The 6,000-nt window shown below is 40.4% G+C and overlaps 5 non-coding genes across 5 annotated transcripts; all 5 read left to right on the forward strand.

Moving 5' to 3' along the window:
• Positions 1–804: 804 nt before the first annotated feature.
• Positions 805–923, forward strand: LOC138406862 (5S ribosomal RNA). The gene has a single exon (XR_011240264.1). It is a non-coding gene; the product is annotated as a 5S ribosomal RNA (ribosomal RNA).
• Positions 924–1,872: 949 nt separating this feature from the next.
• On the forward strand, positions 1,873–1,991 carry LOC138406857 (5S ribosomal RNA). Its single transcript, XR_011240259.1, has one exon. It is a non-coding gene; the product is annotated as a 5S ribosomal RNA (ribosomal RNA).
• A 1,142-nt stretch (positions 1,992–3,133) lies between these two features.
• On the forward strand, positions 3,134–3,252 carry LOC138406863 (5S ribosomal RNA). The gene has a single exon (XR_011240265.1). It is a non-coding gene; the product is annotated as a 5S ribosomal RNA (ribosomal RNA).
• A 949-nt stretch (positions 3,253–4,201) lies between these two features.
• On the forward strand, positions 4,202–4,320 carry LOC138406859 (5S ribosomal RNA). Its single transcript, XR_011240261.1, has one exon. It is a non-coding gene; the product is annotated as a 5S ribosomal RNA (ribosomal RNA).
• Positions 4,321–5,463: 1,143 nt separating this feature from the next.
• Positions 5,464–5,583, forward strand: LOC138406865 (5S ribosomal RNA). The gene has a single exon (XR_011240267.1). It is a non-coding gene; the product is annotated as a 5S ribosomal RNA (ribosomal RNA).
• Positions 5,584–6,000: the final 417 nt, after the last annotated feature.

A 6,000-nucleotide genomic window follows, 5' to 3' on the forward strand; every position in this document is an offset into this window, starting at 1 on the left:
GATTTTTGTATCATCAAAACACTACTTTATTCATGTTTTATTAACATATCATTTTCAAAATGTCTTATTTGGAGAGAGCGGTGAGTTTACTCAGCATCAAGGAAAAAAACTGTATATGTAACCCTGACATAATTAATGAAGGAAATGATTGGAAATTCAAATGATTTTTCTTTGGGCTTGCAATACTAGGACAAAATGACACCTTCAGTTTATTTTCCCTGCGCAATAAAACAGTTGTAGGAACTCCAGAGTGTCAATGGTCACAAAGCAACAAAACTGTGGATTAGGGTGATGATTCTCTTTGCCGCCAGCAGATGGTGCAGTTGCTTCTGCTTCAGGTGAGAAACATCTTGGAAAGAGCAGGAAAGACTGATCATCAGAGAAAAAAAGGATATGGAACCCTCACATCATCACTGAAGGAAGAAAGTGAGCATTCATCAGATTTGTTTATCATCAAAACACTACTTTATTCATGTTTTATTAACATATCATTTTCAAATTGTCTTATTTGGAGAGAGCGATGAAAGAGCAGGGAGTTTCCTCTGCATCAAGGCAACAACTGGATATGAAACCCTGACAATATTGCTGAAGGAAATTTTGGAAAATTCAAATGATTTTTTTCTTGCAACGATCGACAAAATTGCACCTTGAGCTTGTTTTTCAGAACAATTTAACCCCCCCCCCCCCCCCTACACACACACACACACACACACCCTTCAAGATTCTATGGTCGCAAAGCAACAGGACAATTGATGATGGTGATGATTCACATGTATAAAGGAGGTATTGTGGCTGGAGTCAATTGCTTACGGCCATACCACCCTGAACACGCCCGATCTCGTCCGATCTCGGAAGCTAAGCAGGGTCGGGCCTGGTTAGTACTTGGATGGGAGACCGCCTGGGAATATCAGGTGCTGTAAGCTTTTTAGACTTTTCTTTGCAACCCGCAGAGGGCGCTGTTGCTGCTGCTTCAGACGAGACACATCTTGGAAAGAGCAGGAAAGACTGTTCATCAAAGAAAAAAAGGATATGGAACCCTCACATCATCACTGAAGGAAGACAGTGAGCATTCAAAAGTCCATATGTAGTCAAAACACTACTTTATCCGTGTCATTTTAACATGTCACTCTCAAAATGTCATATTTAGAGAGAGCGGTGAGTTTACTCAGCATCAAGGAAAAAAACTGTATATGTAACCCTGACATAATTAATGAAGGAAATGATTGGAAATTCAAATGATTTTTCTTTGGGCTTGCAATACTAGGACAAAATGACACCTTCAGTTTATTTTCCCTGCACAATAAAACAGTTGAAGGAACTCCAGAGTGTCAATGGTCACAAAGCAACAAAACTGTGGATTAGGGTGATGATTCTCTTTGCCGCCAGCAGATGGTGCAGTTGCTTCTGCTTCAGGTGAGAAACATCTTGGAAAGAGCAGGAAAGACTGATCATCAGAGAAAAAAAGGATATGGAACCCTCACATCATCACTGAAGGAAGAAAGTGAGCATTCATCAGATTTGTTTATCATCAAAACACTACTTTATTTATGTTTTATTAACATATCATTTTCAAAATGTCTTATTTGGAGAGAGCGATGAAAGAGCAGGGAGTTTCCTCTGCATCAAGGAAACAACTGGATATGAAACCCTGACAATAGTGCTGAAGGAAATTTTGGAAAATTCAAATGATTTTTTTCTTGCAACGATCGACAAAATTGCACCTTGAGCTTGTTTTTCAGAACAATTTAATCCCCCCCCCCCCCACACACACACACACACACCCTTCAAGATTCTATGGTCGCAAAGCAACAGGACAATTGATGATGGTGATGATTCACATGTATAAAGGAGGTATTGTGGCTGGAGTCAATCGCTTACGGCCATACCACCCTGAACACGCCCGATCTCGTCCGATCTCGGAAGCTAAGCAGGGTCGGGCCTGGTTAGTACTTGGATGGGAGACCGCCTGGGAATACCAGGTGCTGTAAGCTTTTTAGACTTTTCTTCGCAACCCGCAGAGGGCGCTGTTGATGCTGCTTCAGACGAGACACATCTTGGAAAGAGCAGGAAAGACTGTTCATCAAAGAAAAAAAGGATATGGAACCCTCACATCATCACTGAAGGAAGACAGTGAGCATTCAAAAGTCCATATGTAGTCAAAACACTACTTTATCCGTGTCATTTTAACATGTCACTCTCAAAATGTCATATTTAGAGAGAGCGGTGAGTTTACTCAGCATCAAGGAAAAAAACTGTATATGTAACCCTGACATAATTAATGAAGGAAATGATTGGAAATTCACTGAAGGAAGAGAGTGAGCATTCATCAGATTTTTGTATCATCAAAACACTACTTTATTCATGTTTTATTAACATATCATTTTCAAAATGTCTTATTTGGAGAGAGCGGTGAGTTTACTCAGCATCAAGGAAAAAAACTGTATATGTAACCCTGACATAATTAATGAAGGAAATGATTGGAAATTCAAATGATTTTTCTTTGGGCTTGCAATACTAGGACAAAATGACACCTTCAGTTTATTTTCCCTGCGCAATAAAACAGTTGTAGGAACTCCAGAGTGTCAATGGTCACAAAGCAACAAAACTGTGGATTAGGGTGATGATTCTCTTTGCCGCCAGCAGATGGTGCAGTTGCTTCTGCTTCAGGTGAGAAACATCTTGGAAAGAGCAGGAAAGACTGATCATCAGAGAAAAAAAGGATATGGAACCCTCACATCATCACTGAAGGAAGAAAGTGAGCATTCATCAGATTTGTTTATCATCAAAACACTACTTTATTCATGTTTTATTAACATATCATTTTCAAATTGTCTTATTTGGAGAGAGCGATGAAAGAGCAGGGAGTTTCCTCTGCATCAAGGCAACAACTGGATATGAAACCCTGACAATATTGCTGAAGGAAATTTTGGAAAATTCAAATGATTTTTTTCTTGCAACGATCGACAAAATTGCACCTTGAGCTTGTTTTTCAGAACAATTTAACCCCCCCCCCCCCCCCTACACACACACACACACACACACCCTTCAAGATTCTATGGTCGCAAAGCAACAGGACAATTGATGATGGTGATGATTCACATGTATAAAGGAGGTATTGTGGCTGGAGTCAATTGCTTACGGCCATACCACCCTGAACACGCCCGATCTCGTCCGATCTCGGAAGCTAAGCAGGGTCGGGCCTGGTTAGTACTTGGATGGGAGACCGCCTGGGAATATCAGGTGCTGTAAGCTTTTTAGACTTTTCTTTGCAACCCGCAGAGGGCGCTGTTGCTGCTGCTTCAGACGAGACACATCTTGGAAAGAGCAGGAAAGACTGTTCATCAAAGAAAAAAAGGATATGGAACCCTCACATCATCACTGAAGGAAGACAGTGAGCATTCAAAAGTCCATATGTAGTCAAAACACTACTTTATCCGTGTCATTTTAACATGTCACTCTCAAAATGTCATATTTAGAGAGAGCGGTGAGTTTACTCAGCATCAAGGAAAAAAACTGTATATGTAACCCTGACATAATTAATGAAGGAAATGATTGGAAATTCAAATGATTTTTCTTTGGGCTTGCAATACTAGGACAAAATGACACCTTCAGTTTATTTTCCCTGCACAATAAAACAGTTGAAGGAACTCCAGAGTGTCAATGGTCACAAAGCAACAAAACTGTGGATTAGGGTGATGATTCTCTTTGCCGCCAGCAGATGGTGCAGTTGCTTCTGCTTCAGGTGAGAAACATCTTGGAAAGAGCAGGAAAGACTGATCATCAGAGAAAAAAAGGATATGGAACCCTCACATCATCACTGAAGGAAGAAAGTGAGCATTCATCAGATTTGTTTATCATCAAAACACTACTTTATTTATGTTTTATTAACATATCATTTTCAAAATGTCTTATTTGGAGAGAGCGATGAAAGAGCAGGGAGTTTCCTCTGCATCAAGGAAACAACTGGATATGAAACCCTGACAATAGTGCTGAAGGAAATTTTGGAAAATTCAAATGATTTTTTTCTTGCAACGATCGACAAAATTGCACCTTGAGCTTGTTTTTCAGAACAATTTAATCCCCCCCCCCCCCACACACACACACACACACCCTTCAAGATTCTATGGTCGCAAAGCAACAGGACAATTGATGATGGTGATGATTCACATGTATAAAGGAGGTATTGTGGCTGGAGTCAATCGCTTACGGCCATACCACCCTGAACACGCCCGATCTCGTCCGATCTCGGAAGCTAAGCAGGGTCGGGCCTGGTTAGTACTTGGATGGGAGACCGCCTGGGAATACCAGGTGCTGTAAGCTTTTTAGACTTTTCTTTGCAACCCGCAGAGGGCGCTGTTGATGCTGCTTCAGACGAGACACATCTTGGAAAGAGCAGGAAAGACTGTTCATCAAAGAAAAAAAGGATATGGAACCCTCACAATCATCACTGAAGGAAGACAGTGAGCATTCAAAAGTCCATATGTAGTCAAAACACTACTTTATCCGTGTCATTTTAACATGTCACTCTCAAAATGTCATATTTAGAGAGAGCGGTGAGTTTACTCAGCATCAAGGAAAAAAACTGTATATGTAACCCTGACATAATTAATGAAGGAAATGATTGGAAATTCACTGAAGGAAGAGAGTGAGCATTCATCAGATTTTTGTATCATCAAAACACTACTTTATTCATGTTTTATTAACATATCATTTTCAAAATGTCTTATTTGGAGAGAGCGGTGAGTTTACTCAGCATCAAGGAAAAAAACTGTATATGTAACCCTGACATAATTAATGAAGGAAATGATTGGAAATTCAAATGATTTTTCTTGGGCTTGCAATACTAGGACAAAATGACACCTTCAGTTTATTTTCCCTGCGCAATAAAACAGTTGTAGGAACTCCAGAGTGTCAATGGTCACAAAGCAACAAAACTGTGGATTAGGGTGATGATTCTCTTTGCCGCCAGCAGATGGTGCAGTTGCTTCTGCTTCAGGTGAGAAACATCTTGGAAAGAGCAGGAAAGACTGATCATCAGAGAAAAAAAGGATATGGAACCCTCACATCATCACTGAAGGAAGAAAGTGAGCATTCATCAGATTTGTTTATCATCAAAACACTACTTTATTCATGTTTTATTAACATATCATTTTCAAAATGTCATATTTGGAGAGAGCGATGAAAGAGCAGGGAGTTTACTCTGCATCAAGGCAACAACTGGATATGAAACCCTGACAATATTGCTGAAGGAAATTTTGGAAAATTCAAATGATTTTTTTCTTGCAACGATCGACAAAATTGCACCTTGAGCTTGTTTTTCAGAACAATTTAACCCCCCCCCCCCCCTACACACACACACACACACACACCACCCTTCAAGATTCTATGGTCGCAAAGCAACAGGACAATTGATGATGGTGATGATTCACATGTATAAAGGAGGTATTGTGGCTGGAGTCAATTGCTTACGGCCATACCACCCTGAACACGCCCGATCTCGTCCGATCTCGGAAGCTAAGCAGGGTCTGGCCTGGTTAGTACTTGGATGGGAGGACCGCCTGGGAATACCAGGTGCTGTAAGCTTTTTAGACTTTTCTTTGCAACCCGCAGAGGGCGCTGTTGCTGCTGCTTCAGACGAGACACATCGAAAGAGCAGGAAAGACTGTTCATCAAAGAAAAAAAGGATATGGAACCCTCACATCATCACTGAGGAAGACAGTGAGCATTCAAAAGTCCATATGTAGTCAAAACACGACTTTATCCGTGTCATTTTAACATGTCACTCTCAAAATGTCATATTTAGAGAGAGCGGTGAGTTTACTCAGCATCAAGGAAAAAAACTGTATATGTAACCCTGACATAATTAATGAAGGAAATGATTGGAAATTCAATGATTTTTTCTTTGGGCTTGCAATACTAGGACAAAATGACACCTTCAGTTTATTTTCCCCTGCACAATAAAACAGTTGAAGGAACTCCAGAGTGTCAATGGTCACAAAG

The sequence above is a fragment of the Paralichthys olivaceus genome, chromosome 23 (assembly GCF_024713975.1).
Source record: "Paralichthys olivaceus isolate ysfri-2021 chromosome 23, ASM2471397v2, whole genome shotgun sequence".
In the NCBI taxonomy this organism is placed as follows: domain Eukaryota; kingdom Metazoa; phylum Chordata; class Actinopteri; order Pleuronectiformes; family Paralichthyidae; genus Paralichthys; species Paralichthys olivaceus.